Source organism: Antechinus flavipes, chromosome 2, assembly GCF_016432865.1.
Source record: "Antechinus flavipes isolate AdamAnt ecotype Samford, QLD, Australia chromosome 2, AdamAnt_v2, whole genome shotgun sequence".
In the NCBI taxonomy this organism is placed as follows: Eukaryota; Metazoa; Chordata; class Mammalia; order Dasyuromorphia; family Dasyuridae; genus Antechinus; species Antechinus flavipes.
In genome coordinates this window covers 319,816,403-319,834,006 of record NC_067399.1, presented here as the reverse complement: position 1 = coordinate 319,834,006, position 17,604 = coordinate 319,816,403, and the positions used below count along the sequence as shown (strand labels likewise).

At 36.6% G+C, this 17,604-nt stretch overlaps 1 protein-coding gene across 2 annotated transcripts in view; it reads left to right on the top strand.

Annotated features, from left to right (window-relative positions):
• Positions 1-10,318: 10,318 nt before the first annotated feature.
• The window catches only part of PTGR2 (prostaglandin reductase 2), a 53,050-nt gene continuing 45,764 nt past the window's right edge, over positions 10,319-17,604 (top strand). For both annotated transcript variants that reach the window (XR_007950646.1, XM_051977630.1), the window contains exon 1: positions 10,319-10,432. The gene's annotated coding sequence lies outside the window, so the exon portion shown is untranslated. The remainder of the gene's footprint in view (positions 10,433-17,604) is intronic.

Sequence of the window (17,604 nt, the reverse complement as noted above, 5' to 3'; positions counted from 1 at the left end):
TCCCCAAAACAACCCAATTTCCATAATTGAGAGGTTTGAGTTCCTCACTCCCATTTCCTACACTGCCTTATTGGCACAATTCCACGAAGTAGGGAGAAAGACTGGGTTTAATCAGTTGCCTATCAGATGAATACAGGAATGGTCGCATATATTGTTGTTAAAGTTGCTATCATATTTTGCCACAAGGATCTAGAGATGCTGCCCATTAGGAATTAAGGATGAGGTCTGCCTGCCTAGAACAAGCAGGACACACCCATGTAGTTTTCAGTCTTGAATTTTAAGACATGAGGAGGCTCAGTGTCTGCAATAGGATTGCCACAGCTCAAACCTCTGTTGTTATGGGAAGAGAATGGAAAAATTTCAATTTCTCAAATTCTATTGAGGTTGTTTACAAAAAGATCCAAATAGTATATCTCTAATATACACTGCTTTCTCTTCTTTTTAAATATATAATTAATTCAAAATATAGCTTTCAAAGCTATCCTGGTTTTTTATGTATGTGTGTTTCTCTCTGGCTTCCATCTGTTCTCTTCGTTTGTAAAAGATGCCTCAATGACCTCAGTATAACTCAGTGGTGTATCTAATGTGATTTATAAAAATCTCAAATAAATTGGGCATTTTCTTATAAGCTCATAGACTAGAGTTTCAGAATTGTAAGGGTATTTAAAGGTCCTGTAGTTCCTCCATTTGACTTATGAGGAAACAAAGTCAGAAAGGTTAACCTAGGTCGCATAGGTAGCAAGAGATAGAGTCAGGATTTATAAATAAATACATTTCCCACCAGCAAATTTCCTTGCCATATGGTTCAATATCAGAAATAGATGTGGTTTTATCAATGTAAACGAGATTAAGAAACATGTATTACTATTTATTTTACCATTGTACCCTAAGATCAGTCGGCCTTTCCATTTCACTTGCGACTGAATCCCCTTACATACGTTGTTTCATAGATATGTGGGAGATGTGAGAGCTTGCTAAGCCCTTTTCAGATCTATCTTCACCCAGCTTTCACCTGTGATTTCAAGAAGCTGTTAGCATACCTAGTAGCCACATCCTAGTAAAATTGTCTCACAGATAGGCTAAATCAGGTTGAAGGTAACTGACAGGCCTCAAGTCTATTAATAAATTAGGGGGATACTTCCCTCAAGTATTTGAAGACTTCCTTTTGTAGAATGAGCAGGTAAGAATAATTTGTTCCGATGACCATGGAGGTGGCTGAAGTAGACATTGTGGAGCACTTAGAGCTTGGTCAGACATAGAAGATGCCAAAATCATCCACTGTGTCCTGGACCATCACCAGTCATCCTGATTTTTATCAAGCCATTGGATTTCAATTGACTAGGAAAGAGAAAGTGAAGCTGACAACTTTGTGCAGCTCTGCTTTACTTAAATCCAACTGATGCATAAGGCATGATCTCACCTGTGATGTCCTGGATCATCTCTGAAAACAAAAGACAAACAACATGTCTCTTATTAGATTAAGAGCTCCTTAAGAACAGGGGTTGTCTTGTTTTTCTATTTGTATGTCCAGTATTATTACAGAACTTAGTTTATAATAAATGATTAATAAATACTCATTCATTCATTTAAACTCAGGTCTTTGGAATGAGATGATTCAAACCAGTTCCAATTATTCAGTAATGAAGAGAGCCATTTTACACCCAGAGAGAGGACTATTGGAACTGAGTGTGAATCACAACATAGCATTTTCATTCTTTCTGTTATTGTTTGCTTATATTTTTGTTTTCCTTCTCAGGTTTTTTTTCTTTCTAGATCTGATTTTTTTTTGTGCAGCAAGATAACTGTGTAAATATGTATACATATATTGGATTGAACATATAGTTTAACATATTTAAGATGCGTTGTACTACCTGCCATCTAGGAGAGGTAGGGGGGAAGGAGGGGAAAATTTGAAACAGAATTGTTAGCAAGGGTCAGTGTTGAAAAATTACCTATGCATATGTTTTGTAAATAAAAAATAAAAATAAAATAAATTCAGGTCCTTGGCATCTAAATTCATTGTGCTTTCCCATGTTCTCTCCCCATATTTCCTCCTTCTCTTTCTTCTCAGAAATGTTTCTTAAACTTCACATCTTGAACTATAGGTGCAGAATTTAATTGAATGTTTTCAGAAGTAGCTAATGTGAAAGTTGTTTTTTCACATTATTTGAATATTTGATACAAAGGACCTGATTTATTTTTTTCATTTGGAAGGAGTAAGAGGAAGATAGGAATAGGAGAGTAAGGGAGGACAGAAAAAAAAAAAAAGATTGCTTTTACAAAAAGAGAAAATAACAGAAGGAAAGTCAGGAAAAAAAGAAAAAAAAGAACAGCTTTGAAAACTAGAGGTTGAATTGATAATATATTTAAAAAGAAAAGCAAGCTTATATAATGGATATCTGCAGTTTTATTTACAATCTTCCTCTTATGTTCTATTTTGTATATGGAAATGTACATTTTATTTGATTTCAAGTTCATATTTTTTTTTAAAAAAAAGCTTTTTTAAAGGGTTGTACTTCTCCAATTGAAAACCCCCACCAACTTCACTTTAGTGATATTCCTACACAACATGCTAACACATGACCTGCTGGTACAAAACATTCAGAGCCCTCTCCCCATTAAGGAGATCATTGTTCCCAAAGCATTGTGGGAACATGGTGATCCTATGGTAAGAAATTCTAAACCATTTTATATTTCATGGCTGAGTCAGAAGGGAGTAAAATTGATTTAGTTTGTGTCTATACCAACATGATAAAAGACAGGAATAGGAAACATTTGTAGGTGCCATAAAAGGTCAAAACTTTAAGGGGACAGATTGAATCATATAAATATCTCATTTATTGGATACTCCCTGTCTCCTGATGACTGATTTGTACTAACCTTAATCAGTCATCACACCTATGACCTTTAACCTGAATGTTCCCCAGACTCTTTTACTGCCAGACAGAACTTCTAGGACTCCTAGATTAGTACATGCTGGATACGATGAATAATAATAATAATAATAATAACTAACATTTATATAGCATTTAAAGTTTGCAAAATACTTTAAATATAGGATAGTGACTCCTCTAAAGTAAACCCCTTCCCCCAACCCACGTTCACAGGTTAGATCCCTGGGAGGGCAACTAACTGATATTCAAAGTATTTTGTGAGTCCAATATCTCAAAACTATAAGTCACAAATCTCTACTGATATAATTGCCTTTAATAGTCAGCTGTAACTCCAATTACCTCAAAGCAAAGGCATTTACTGAGATGGCATTATAGAAACAATAATAGTAAGGCATCCTATGGTATACTCTCCCACAAATATTCATTGTGTTTTTTGGAAAAGTGAGCATACACATAGAATACACTACTAGAGAGGCACAAACTTAGGAAATACATCTGATTATGGCAACTAATACAACACTACAGGGCCCCAGTGTCCATTCCCTTCTCATGCTTCTTCTTACATTGTTTTTCTTGTGCTCGGTCAGGTCACTCAATCTGATTCCAGGAGGCTGTGCTTCTCTAACTCAACTCAGAAAGTTCACACTCATCAGAGCTCTCTTCTGCCTCTACAATCTGGGCTCATTCCCTGCAACATGTGATATTAACTGTTAGAATAGCTTTGCTATAAAATATCATCTGAAGGGACTCTCCCTACAGAGAACTCTACTTCCTCTCCTCCCAGAGAAATGATTTCCTCTCTAAGTCTCCTATTCTTCAGAGCTTTGGTTTGCCTTGAATGCTTAATTAAAATATATCCTGATTTTTAAAATGGTCACTGGGAATGTGACTGATGGTTGGCTAGCCCAATGGCTTAGTTCCTCTCTAATTGCATCAGCAATAACCAAAAAACTTCAAATCTCCTAAAAGGGTAAGAAAGTATGTATCCTCATTGTTGGTGGAATTGTGAACACATCCAGCCATTCTGGAGAGCAATTTGGAACTATGCTCAAGAAGTTATCAAACTGTGCATACCCTTTGATCCAACAGTGTTTCTACTGGGCTTATACCCCAAAGAGATACTAAAGAAAGGAAAGAGACCCGTATGTGCCAAAATGTTTGTGGCAGCCCTGTTTGTAGTGGTTAGAAGCTGGAAAATGAAAGGATGTCCATCAATTGGAGAATGGTTGAGTAAATTGTGGTATATGAATGTTATGGAATATTATTGTTCTGTAAGGAATGACCAGCAGGATGAATACAGAGAGGACTGGCCAGACTTACATGAACTGATGCTGAGTGAAATGAGCAGAACCAGGAGATCATTATATACCTCAACAACGATACTGTTTGAGGATGAATTCTGATGGAAGTGGATCTCTTCGATAAAGAGAGCTTTTAATTGATCAAAGATGGACAGAAGCAGCTACACCCAGAGAAAGAACACTGGGAAATGAATATAAACTGCTTTCATTTTTGTTTTTCTTCCCGGGTTATTTATACCTTCTGAATTCAATTCTCCCTGTGCAACAAGAGAACTGTTCAGTTCTGCACACATATATTGTATCTAGGATATACTGCAACCCATTCAACATGTAAAGGACTGCTTGCCATCTGGGGGAAGGGGTGGAGGGAGGGAGAGGAAAAATCGGAACAGAAATGAATGCAAGGGATAATGCTGTAAAAAATTATCCTGGCATGCGTTCTATCAATAAAAAGTTATTTAAAAAAAAGAATGTATCCTGCTTTATACTTCATTTACAATTTTAACACTTTCTCTTTGTCATTTTCCCTATAAATTCTGTGATTTCATCACATGGGCTTGGGAGAAATCAAGCTTTTCTTATTCACTCTTCTTTCTAAGCATATATGAAATCATTTAATCATCACAACAGCTTTGTAATGTAGATATATATATATATATATACAAGTTCAGGACATCCCAAAAGTTTTAGTGTCGTTTTAATAAGCTTTAAGCTGAATTAAGACTTTGGGGATACCCTATATTATCAACCCCATTTTAAAGATGAAGATACCTGTACTGGGTTAGGATTAGAGGCCACAGTCTCTTCTGGGCCAGGGTCAGCAAAAGAGTCCAGAAGGATTCCAGGTGTTATCAAGGGTCTTAGTGATTAGCCCCTGCTCCCTAACTCCAAAGTTTGCTAAGCGCAAAGTAGCAAATTCCTTTAAGAAACAAAGAAGCATTTTGTATTGCCATCTATTGCTGCAGCACTAAGGTCTATGGAGCCCTCTACTGGGGGGCTTTCAATATAGTCAGTTATTCCACCACACTCAGAGGCAGGCAATCCATTGAAAAGCCATATCCAACCTATAGAAGGGAAGTCCTTTATCTTTGATTGAAGCATCAAGTCAGGGAGGGGAAGGGGGGGGGGGGTTGAGGTGTTGGGGGAAAAGAGCAAATATTTTCCAATAGAAATCGGAGTGTGGATCAGGATCAGGTGAACTCAGAGGCAGGGCTGGGATTCTTTGGAATGGCAAAAAAGGAAAGAGCTGGGATATTATGTACAGTTAGGTGGAGAAGTAGTTACTCAAATAGGGAGGACAGAGACAGGTCTGATCATGTCAGTCCCAAGGTTGTCAGATGAGACAAAAAACCCTCTGAATGGTCTCATTGTGTTTGGAAGATGGCAAGGAAAAAAAAAGGGAGGGGAAGAAAAAGTATATAGTAAAGGAAAAAGGGAGAAAAGATGGAGGAACATGTTAAGACATATAATCAGGCTATATAAATAGAACTACATACAAACATGGAAAGGATGGAGGAATAGGCTTTTACTTTCATCTAAGCTGGTCAAAAAAGGCCAGAGCACATGCACAAATAATTTGATATAGAAATGCATTCAACTCAACAGATTGGAATGGGGGAAAAGGGAAAGGAGATTTAGGGAAGGATTAGAAATTCCCCCCTTTTCCAATAGGTGGAAAAGGGAGAAAATGCTCTTTTATTAACTTTTTTAAAATGGAGATGCTATTTCACACATGTGAAATTTTGTCTGCCCTTTCAGATAAAATCATTATTATTGATTTTTATAATAACAAGCATTTATATAGCACTTTAGAGTTTAGAAAATGATTTATAAATATTTCATTTTATCTTCACAACAACTGTGAGTTAAGTGCTATTTTCATTCCCATTTTACAGACAAGGAAAGTGAGGCAGACAGAAATTAAGTAACTTGTCCACAGATACAGGGTTAGTACCTGAGACTGAACTTGAACTCAGGCCTTCTTCTTCTACAATATTAACTAACTTCCTTTAAGCAAATCTACTGCTTTTATTAATTTATTTAGTTGTTTTATTTTATTATAAAAACTCCAAATATAATGCAAAAACAAAACATATCAGTAAAACTTAAAAAAAATCTTTAATGGTTCTCTTCTGCTTCTATAAAAATATACAAACTTTTCAGCGTGGTTTTTAGTTCAGGTGTCTCAATCTCAGTGACATCTTCTTCACTATTGTTAGCAGATTCTTTCTGCTCAATTTACATCATATTGTACTTTGATATTTCCTGCATCCCCTTAGTAGAATATAAACTTCTTGAGGTTTTTAACAACATATTAAAGAAATTAAACATTTTTTTTGGTTTTGCCTATAAACCCTACTAATGCAGTAACTTGAATATAGTAGATGCTTAATAGATTTTGTCAAATGAAATCATCTATCAGAAAATTAAATGTTTAACTTAATTTATTGGTTGAGGGAACCCTATGGAAAATAATATGGAGAATTTGTTGGTTGGATCTGTTATTGGATGTCTTCAGCAGACTTGTATGAAATGATACAAAGCAAACTGATAATTATTATAATTATTATAATGATATATTGCAAATCTTTTGTCACCCCATTTTCTCCTCAGTGAGAGAAAGAGAAAACATTTCTGTTAAATTTTTTTAAATAGAGGTACTAATTCATAGATGTGAAATGTTGCATGCGTTTTCAGATGAAATCACTATATTATCAATTTATAATAATAACCAGTATTTATATAACACTTTGTAGTTTGTAAAATTATTTACAAACATCTCATTTTATCTTGAAAGCAACCATATGAGGTAAGTGTTACTCTCATTTCCATTTTACAGATGAGGAAAGTAAGGCAGTAACTTGCCCAATGTAACAGAACTAATGTCTAAAGTTAAATGTGAAGGTTGGTTAACTTTAGGGACAACTACCCAAGATATTTTCTGTATCCAGATACCTAACGCAGTCAGTTATTTATTTAAGCACTTACTGTGTGGCAGACTCTGTGCCAAGTAAGCACTGAGGATACAAAGAAAGGCTAAAAAAAAAAAAAAAAATCCAGTCATTGCCCTTAAAAGAGATCACTGTCTAATGAAAGAGACAAAACTCAAAAAAATTAGATAACATGCAGGGTAAACTGGAGATAATCATTGAAGGAAAGCACTAGTATTAAGGAGATTCAGGGAAGGTTTCATGTAGATGTTGGGATTTTAACCTGGATCTGAAGGAAGCTGTGGAAGCCAAGAGGAAAAGGTGAGTAGGAACAGCATTTCAGGCTTGGGGACAGTCAGAGAAAATACCAGAATCTCCAGATGGAATGTCTGATTCCAGGAAGAGCAGAAAGGGCAGGATCACCGGATTTTAGAATCTTTGAGAGTATAAGAAGGCTAGAAAGGTTATGATGGACTTTAAAAGTCAAGCAAAAGATTTTTTTAAACTATTTTTAAACTTCAATAGTATTTTATTTTTCAAAATACATGTAAAGATAGTTTCAACATTCATATTTCATAAGACTTGGTGTTCCAAATTTTTTTCCCTTCCATCCTAAGCTCTTCCCTCCCCAAGATAGCAAACAATCTGATATAGATTAAATATGTGCAATTCTTTTAAACATATTTCCATATTCCTCATATTGTGCAAGAAAAATAAGATCAAAAGGAAGAAAAAAAGCATGAGAAAAGAAAAAACAAACAAAAGACAACAAAAAAGTTAAAAATATTTTGTTTTGATCCACATTCAGTCTCCATAATTCTCTCTGGATGCGGATCGCATTTTCCATCCCAAGTCTATTGGAATTGCCTTGAATCACATTATTGAGAAGAGCCAAGTCCATCACAGTTGATCATCACAGGATCTTGTTGCTATGTATAATGTTCTCTTGGTCCAAACAGATCTAGTTGATCCTAGAAGTCCAAGGGAGGCCCTGAAGATTAGCGTAACAGTTCAGCGGAGGATAGTTGGAGACAGACAAAGAAACCAACTAAAAATCTATTGCAACAATTCAGGCCTGAGGCTTGTACCAGGGTTGTGTAGTGTCAGAAGGGCACAATGAAGGGAGGAGGCATAATAGCATAGCATATAGCATAGCAGGAATAACAAAATATTTCCACAAACCTAGGGTAGACTGACTCGTAAATATACATGACATCAGAGGGAACTCACGTGGCTAAGGAATATGGCAGCCAGTCATGCCTCTGACACTTCAGAGCTATAGGAGGACTGATGTTCTCAAACCATTTCTCACACATTTTCTATCAGTCTCCATTGGACTCCGCTTCAATGCTTGCTTGTAATCATCCCTGCCCTCATTTTGGGACTCAGCTGATATCTTTGCCTAGTATATTGCTGTGCACTTTTTCAAAGAACTGGAACCCAAGAGGAATCTGGGGCATTGTCATTTCCTGACCAGGATCTCTAGAGGCCAAATTCTACTCCTCACACTAACATGACTTTGCAACTGGTCTCTTCTCACAGGCTGTATGCAGTATATGCCTCCTTTCTATATCTATTTGCCTTTAAAATAAACCATTGCTGTTGGGGATGTCAAATCTGAAAACAAATGACCAAAAAGTCACAAAGGCTGTACAACTGCTAATAACTCTGAAACCAAAGCGTTCACACAGGTTATCACAACCACAGTTAATTCAGAAAAATATGAAAGAACTTATACAGATTGTAAGGGGGGGAAATTATTCCCCTGGAGGAAGAAAACTAGACACATGTGTGAGTGTCTCTTCTAGGAGGAGACCCACTTTAGGAAGCACAAACCTTACTACATATAGCAATGATGATGAAGTGAAGCTGTAGCCTTGACAATGAGAACAGCAATAATCAGACAAGTTTTATTAATAGCAAGACTTCAGGACTGGAACATGGGTTTGAAAGGTGCTGGTCTGATCTTAGAGACCACCTGGCGCTGTTGTGAAACAAGTCTGGGATTTTGTAGTGGCAGAGTCTGTCCAGCAGTTGAATGCAAAGGATTGTTGTTGTGCCAAACTTAGAGCACACAGTTTGTTTGCTGGGCCTTAGCTCTGGAAAACAGGATGTCTCCTAATAATAAAAAAAGAAAAGTAAAAAGAGAGGGAGTGATCTTGGCACAGGGATCCTGAGGGGAAGACAGAGAAGAGGAAAGAGATACCACCTCCCACCTTCCACTTTTTTTTTACTATAATTCTCCAAGAAATACAAAGGAAAAAGTGAAGAGTAATTTCTTCCATGGCAGGCTTTCATCTACACTAATCTGAAGTCTAATTGTTAGCAGATTCAACTCCTCTACTTTTTGTCTTTGCTGTCTACTTACATCAATAAGTGGGTGGAGAAAAGACACTGGTATATTAATTTTCTTTATCAGGCCTTAACAGAATCTTCTAACTCTTTCCTATGGAAATATGTTGTTGGAATGTGACCCTATCACTCGTTCTGAAAAGGACCATGTTTTACAGCTTAGAAATGCTATCACTGAAAATCTCTCAAATGTAGCCTTTATATTTCATTATCTGTTACATTTTGTAATTTTACAAATTATAATGTTACATTTTATAATTTCATCAATCAACCCAGGGGACTTGATTGAATTGATTGGTTGCAACAAGTATAAATTGATATGATATTTTTATCAAACTGTACTAATGAATCTCAATTGTATTTTAGTGTAATCGGTTCCTTTGTAACTCTACGTATTTTATGTCTTTAAACACATCATTCTGAGAAGGCGTCCATAGGCTTTACTAGACTGCCAAATGTGTCCTTGACACAAAAAATGATCAAGAACCTCTGACTCAGATGCTTTAACATTAAAAAACCAAAACAAAACCTAACACTTTTTGCAAAAGACTTTCCAAATATGATCCCATTTCATTTTCACAAAAAACCCGGGGAGATAGGTACTTCTATTCTATTTCACAGGTAAGAAAATCGGGGTACATAGAGCTCGAGACTCGTTCGGGGACCCCCAGTTAATAATAAGCGCGACAGGTTTTATTTCAGCTCTTTCTGACTCCAGGCCTAGGTTCTTTTCCACTGCGCCACCAAAGAGCTTTTGAAGAGGGAGGGCTTTTTGTGGGACCGGAGTGGCTCCCTTCCAACTGGGGCAAAAGTGCTCGGGTACTCCGGCCTGGAAGCCGAGGCCGGACGGAGGAGCCAGACGCATGCGCAAGGCAGGCAGTTCCAGCCTCTGCAAGAAGACTTTGGAGGTCCACCCCGGGCACACCGGCGTCCTCCTCAGAAGACTCTTCACCGGGTGAGTAACTGCCCCGGGTTCTGATTAAGGATCTCCCAGGCCCCAAGGGTAAATTACGCGAGGAACTGAATAACCGTGGCGGCGGACGCGCTGGGGGAGGGGGTGGGACTCGAACATTACTCCCCACCTCCACCTCTTCCGTAGCCTAGGATCTGTCCCACCTCCCTGCTCCCGTCTGCTCCCGGGGTATCTAGCTGCCTCGGTGGGCCTGCTGTGGGACACTCCTAGGAACTGAGTGATTGGAACGAGATCTGGAACGGACCTTTTAAAGATGGCCATCAAATCCAACCCTTTTTTTTTTTTTTTAAACCAAGGAGGAAACATGATATTCAGAGGTTAAATAACTTTCCAGCGTCGGAAAGGTTAAATGATTTGCCCCAAAATCACACTGGTATTTGAATTCAGGCTCTTGGAATCTCAAATTTTGCCCTGCGTCAATTTACGTTAACAAGCCTTTATTAAATACAGCATGTGCCAGGTACTGTGTTAAGTATCGGGGATATGTCCTTGCAATTAAGGAACTCCAATTTTGTTTGGGGTATACGGCATGCAAAACAATTAACAAGATATATGCAAGATAATTTAGGGATAGTTGGAGAGGAAAGGCACTACTATTTAGGAGGAATTGCAAAAGGTGGCACTTTAGTTGAGACCTGACAGAAGACAGGAGGCAGAAATTATGGTGGAAGTGTGCCATATCTGGGGGAGCAGCCCTAAAAATGCAGTCAAGTGATGCTAGTGTTCCAGCAGAAGAACTCCTAGGAGCCCCGACTCACTAGATATAGGGAAGAGAGTATAGAGTGTAAGAAGACCGAAAAGATAGTGATGAAGAAATCCCCAATCCAGAACTCATAAAATCTTCCCAGAGAGTAATTCTACCCTCTTTGGCCCCTTTGGTTGGTGACCAAAACAAGAGGCTAGGCTAGAAGATAAAAAGTTTAATTATCATCAGCTGATCAGTTGCCAAATGCCCAACAAAGAGTACACACAAAAGGTTTTACACAGTTTTTGTTTGTTGTTCAATGTGTTCAATTCTCTGTAACCCCATTTGAGGTTTTCTTGGCAAAACTACTGGAGTAGTTTGCCATTTCCTTCTCCAACTCATTTTACAGATGAGGAAACGGAGGCAAGCAGGAGTAAGTGATTTGCCCAGTGTCACACGGCTTGGGGAAAAAAACCCACTTGCTCATCATGTAGGAATCAACAATTATGTAACTTCATGTCAGGATATTTCTTTGTTAGACAGGAAATGGGCTTTCTGTTTCAAGTAAGAAACAGAAATAGAATGCATCTTCATTCTCTACTTCCTCTCCCCCACAAGAAGTTGCTATAACTGCTATAACTCCTGCACATTGGTAGATCAGAATTAAGATGTTTATGAAGCAACAAAAAGTAATGATTTTTATTTTATTCCCTTTGTTATTCCATATTATTTTGTTTCTGTTTCAGTATATGACTATATTCAAATGGCAGAGATGGAATAAAATGAATTAAAATTCTATTAAGTGCCAAGCAATATTCTAAAAGCTTTACAAATAATATTTCATTTGACTCTCATAACAATCCTGTGAAATAAGGTGTTATTATTTCCATTTTACAGTTGAGGAAACTGAGGTAGACAGGATGACACAGCTAATGTTATGTTTGAATTAAAATCTTCCTTACTTCGGGCCAAATCCTGTATCCACAAGGATCACAAAGAGTTGGAAACCACTGAAAGGACTGAGCAACAATGAATGAGCCCTTTTTCATAGGTGGTATAGTTCTTTTACCATTCTTTAAAAATAACCAATAAGCCACTTGGAAAAATGTATAATTTCATAAGGAATAAAAGAGATGCAAATCAAATCCACCTTAAAGCATTACTATATACCTATTAAATCAACAAAAGCAATTTCTTAAACAGTTTCTCAATGTTAGCAAGAATATGGTTCAGTTAAGGAATAAGTTTTGTAATAAAATTTTTTCCTACAGTTTGACCCAGTAATTCTGCTTTAGGAACACATCTCAAAGAAATAACCAGAAAGAAAAAAAATGTAATTAGCACAAAAATGCTCAGAATAGTGCTATTTGTAATCATGGATTACATGTAATCATGATTCCCCTCCCCCCACCTTGCCCAGTAGTTGATGTCATAAAGAGTAGATAAAGAGTAGATGATGAAATATTAACTTAACAGCACTCAGCATTCCCTTTACAAAATGTGAATTGTAAACTTACTGCTTCTCTGAAGTAGTAAGGGAATGTGATTGGCTGGGTGAAAATGGGTCCTATCCCTGGGGTCTTTAGCAAAGCCCCCAGAGAGTTTGGCACATTCTAAATAATTATTGATCAGAGAAATGCAAATTAAGACAACTCTGAGGTACCACTACACAGCTCTCAGATTGGCTAAAATGACAGGAAAAGAAAGATAATGATGAATTTAGAAAGAGAGAGAGGAAAATTGGGATACTAATACATTGTTGGTGGAGTTGTGAACTGAGCCAACCATTCTGGAGAGCAATTTGGAACTATGTTCAAAGTGCTATCAAAATGTGCATACCCCTTAATCCAATAGTGTCTCTACTGGGTCTGAGTCACAAAGAGATCATAAAAGAGGGAAAGGGACCCACCTGTGCAAAAATGTTTGTAGCAGCCCTTTTTGTAATAGCAAGAAACTGGAAATTGAATGGATACCCATCAGTTGGAGAATGGTTGAATAATTTATAGTATATGAATGTTATGGACTATTATTGTTCTATAAGAAATGATCATCAGGATGATTTCAGAAAAGCCTGGAGAGACTTAGATAAACTATTGCTGAGTGGAGTAGAACCAAAAGAATGTTGTACATGGCAACGATAAGATTATACAGTGATCAGTTCTGACAGACATGGCTCTTTTCAACAATGAAGTGATTCAGGCCAGTTCCAATGGTCTTCTGATGAAAAGAGTCATCTGCACCCAGAGAGAGGATTGTAGAGACTGAGTTTGAATCACACCATAGTATTTTCACCTTTTTTATTGTTTGTTTGCTTGCATTTTGTTTTTTTCTCATTTTTTTCCCTTTTTAATCTGATTTTTCTTGTGCACCACGATAATTGTGAAAATATGTATAGAAGAATTGCACGTTTAATATATTGATTACTTGCCATCTATGGAGGGGGTGGGAAAGGGTAAGAAAAAATTTGGAACACATGGTTTTGCAAGAGTGAATGTTGTTGAAAATTATCTATGCATGTGTTTTGAAAATAAAAAGCTTTAATTTTTTTTTTTTTTTAAAGAAGAGAGTTTGACATTTTTAGAGTTATAGCCTACAACTACCTCTGGAAGAAACTAATTAGGAGAATTGAGGGTGAGAGTGGATAATTGTCTTTATCCTATGTAGATTTGTAGGAATTCTAAAAAGGAAAAGGGTATCAGGGACTTATAATAGTACTGAAGTTGTGAATTAGTTGATTTAACTCCAAGTATTTCCTACATGTGTGTTTCATTACATTGTACTTGGAGTTCAAGAAAATTTTAATTTGCCCATTTAGTAAATGCCTTAGTAAATGTCTATTGGCTCACTGATGGGAACACTAGTTAGGGGTTCATGAACTATAGTGTCTAGGTACCCTAGAATCTGTTCAGCAGCCTTCTAGGAGATCTAGCCCACAAGTAGCATGAAAGTAGCTCAGACAGGGTACAGCAGTAAAAGATTAGAAACAATCCAGATGCCCAAAATTATGGGCATTTTTATTAACATTTTGCATATATCCACTCATTTAATTTTTAAAATAGCAGCATGTGGTAAATAATATTAAGTCCATTTTACTGTTTAGAAAACATCCTTAGAGGTTGAATGACTTGTTCAAAACTAATAAATCCTGATTTTTAAAATTTTACTTTGTCCAGCGCTCTTTCCATTCTCAAAATGTCTCATTAGGGGACAGCTAGTTGGTGTAGTGGATAGAGCAACATCTCTGAAGTCAGAAAGACCTGAGTTCACATCTGGCCTCAGAGACACTTAATACATCCTGGCTGTATGACCCTGGGCAAGTCACTTAACCTCATTGCCTCAGCAAAAAAAAAAAAAAAAAGTTTCATCACACTGGATGTTATATAGTTGAATCCTAGAAAAAGTTGTATAAGATGTGAGCTGTCTTGGACATGTGTGCTTCTGTTCTAATGCCCCAGATTTATTGGGAAATTGTCTTGCAGCTATTGTTTTCACTATGCCAATTCAGTGAATGCCTTTGAGCTAATTGTGTTAAATGCATTGCTGAATACATAGCTCAGAAGTTATAATTTTTGAAATGTGGACTTACATGGTATCTTAAACTTGGGGTAATTGGTGTTGAAGGCCAGAGTTAACCAGACTGGTCTTGTACCTTGGGTTTTATATTAGAAGACATAAAACACTCTTAGATAATCTGACAGTTAACAAAAGGCAATTTACTCAGTAATAACAGGGGGAAAATATTGTGAAGGACACTATATTGATTTAACTAAGAACATCTATGTTGTCCATGGTGGTCCACCAAGCAGAGAGTGTTTTATACTGGAGTCACCAGGGAGCCACATCAGGTGTGACAGGTACTATATATATACTATATATATATATACAGGTACTATGTATATATATATAATATATAATATATATACAGGCCACATTCCATGTGGATAAGTTTAGTTTTTCTTTAAAAGATATTGAAACTGATCTCAATATTTAATTGGCTCAGACAACTGATGTGGCCTATAAGTGTGAATCAGAGGCAGGGGAGTAGACCTATAAGAACTACATATATTTGGAAATTTCCATGTAGAACAGAACATTGTGGGTATGTGTGTGTGTGTGTGTGTGTGTGTGTGTGTAAAATAATGCTATTTTAAAAATTATATACCTTCAATCTCAAATGCTAGTCTTTAATAAAAAAGCTGATTACATGTAAATATATATGTATAATTTCATAACATAAATATGGATGTAGGGAGATGTGGTGGGGAAAAGAGGGAGAAAGGAAGAGGAAGGAGAGAGAGGAAGAGGGAAAAAGGGAGAAAAATTGATTGAGATTTTATGTTTGCAGTGGACATAACCTAATAGGAAAGCACTTACTTTTCCATATTTCTTTGAACCTGAATAAAGTATAGGACTGAATGAGAAAAAATAAGGTAATGTTGCTGGGAGTGAGAAGACAAACTGCTTGCAGAAATAGTAGGGCATTTTTATGGTGATGTGATGTCAGAACTGGTTGAGCAAGTTGAGCTGGTTGCCATTTTTGTGACAAAGTATATTTAAGTCAAACAGAGCATGTGAACCACTACAATTAGCTAATGCTTTGTATAAACTCTGAAGCTGACAAGACTGACTAGAAGGCAAAATACAGAGCGAGTGATCTCATTTTGGAATGATGGAACAAGAATGTCCAGGGAAAAGAAGCAAGGAGAGATGGCTGCTACCTTCAACAATTTCCAACTCTTTTCATATGCAACTGGGACTTACCATATTGATATCTGAGATTGTTTATGGAGGGAAGAGGACTTACCCTCCAATAAGGGAGAGGTTTTCCTTTATGTCCCATGATATTTGGAGTTCAAATGTCATCCCATTTTTGTTTATTACCTGCCGTAATATACTTTGTTGTAATAGACTATTGTATGGTGGAGTGGAAGGATGTGCACCTAGAAACAAGACATTCTGATATTCTCAAAGTTGATCTTCATGTGGGGATAAACATGAATCAAACCACTACTGTCATCATATTGATTCTACCACAACATTCTGTGCTTTCATCCCTTTCTCTTTTCATATAGACACCACTAATTTTGACCCTCTCCATCTCTTGGATAATTGTTTTAGCTTAATAATTGGTCTTTCTAATCTCCACAAATCTATCAAACTAATATTCTATTTTTTTGTTTTCCTCAATGGCATTTTATTTTTCTAAGTACATATAAATAGAGTTTTCATTTTTCATTTTTGTAAAATTTTGAATTCTAAAGGTTTTTCTTCCTCTCTTCCTTACCTCCCTGTAGAGGACCACAGATAGTGAAAAAATTCTGAGAAAGATATACTTGAAGCAAGTATACTTACAGCAAGGTGTTTACTCAGTGTAACTGATGAGATGATGGTTCTTTAGTTTGAATATACTTAGTGTGATATAATGATGTAATCACTCTAGTATGATACAATGATAGGATCACTTTAGTCTGATATAATGATATAATCACTCTAGTTGGCATATACTTAGTGTGATGTAATGATGTAATCAGACTGGGGTATTTAAGGGCGGAGAGGACTGGAGATAAGAGCTTGAGCTCAATCTCAGATGAGGACTTGGACACAGAAGAGACACAGAAGATGGAGACAGAAACAGAGATCCTCCTGGTGGCTCTCCTGTCTTCCTTCCACTTAAGACCAATGCTTGTTCAGAGATCCTCCAGAGAGCTAGACCAGACATTACACCTCCCCCTTGCCACCAGACAGCCAGCAATCTGATACAAGTTATGTGTCAATTATTTTGAACATATTTCCATATTAGTCATGTTGTGAAAGAAAAAGCAATAAGAAAGAAAAAAGAAATTAAAAAAGTTCAAATAGTATACTTCATCATAAAAGAGGGGAAAGAACTTCTCTGTGCAAAAATGTTTATAGCAGCTCTTTTTGGAATGGCAAAGAATTGGAAAATGAGTGAATGCCCTTCCACTTGGGGAATGACTGAATAAGTTATGGTATATGAAAGTAATGAAATGTTATTGTTTTATAAAAATAAACATGTTAGAAAAGCATGTAAAGATATATATAAATTGATGCCGAGTAAGGCAAGTAGAACCAGAGTGACAGCAAGATTGTATGATGATCCATTATGATACACTTAGCTATTCTCAGCAATTCAGTGATCCAAAGCAAATCCAATCAATTTTGGATATAATGTGCCATCCTCATCCAGAGAGAGATCTGTGTACAGATCAAAGCATACTATTTTCACCTATTTTTTCCTTCCATTTTATTCTGATTTTTCTCTACCAATGTGACTCGTATTGAAATATGTAAAAAATTAATGTACATGTATAACCCCCCAAAACAAAATGAAATAGCATATTTCAATTTGCATTCAGTCTGTACTTCTTTCTCTGGATGCAAATGGCATTTTCCATTCCAAATCTATTGGAATTGTCTTTGATCACTGTATTGCTGGGAAAAGCTAAGT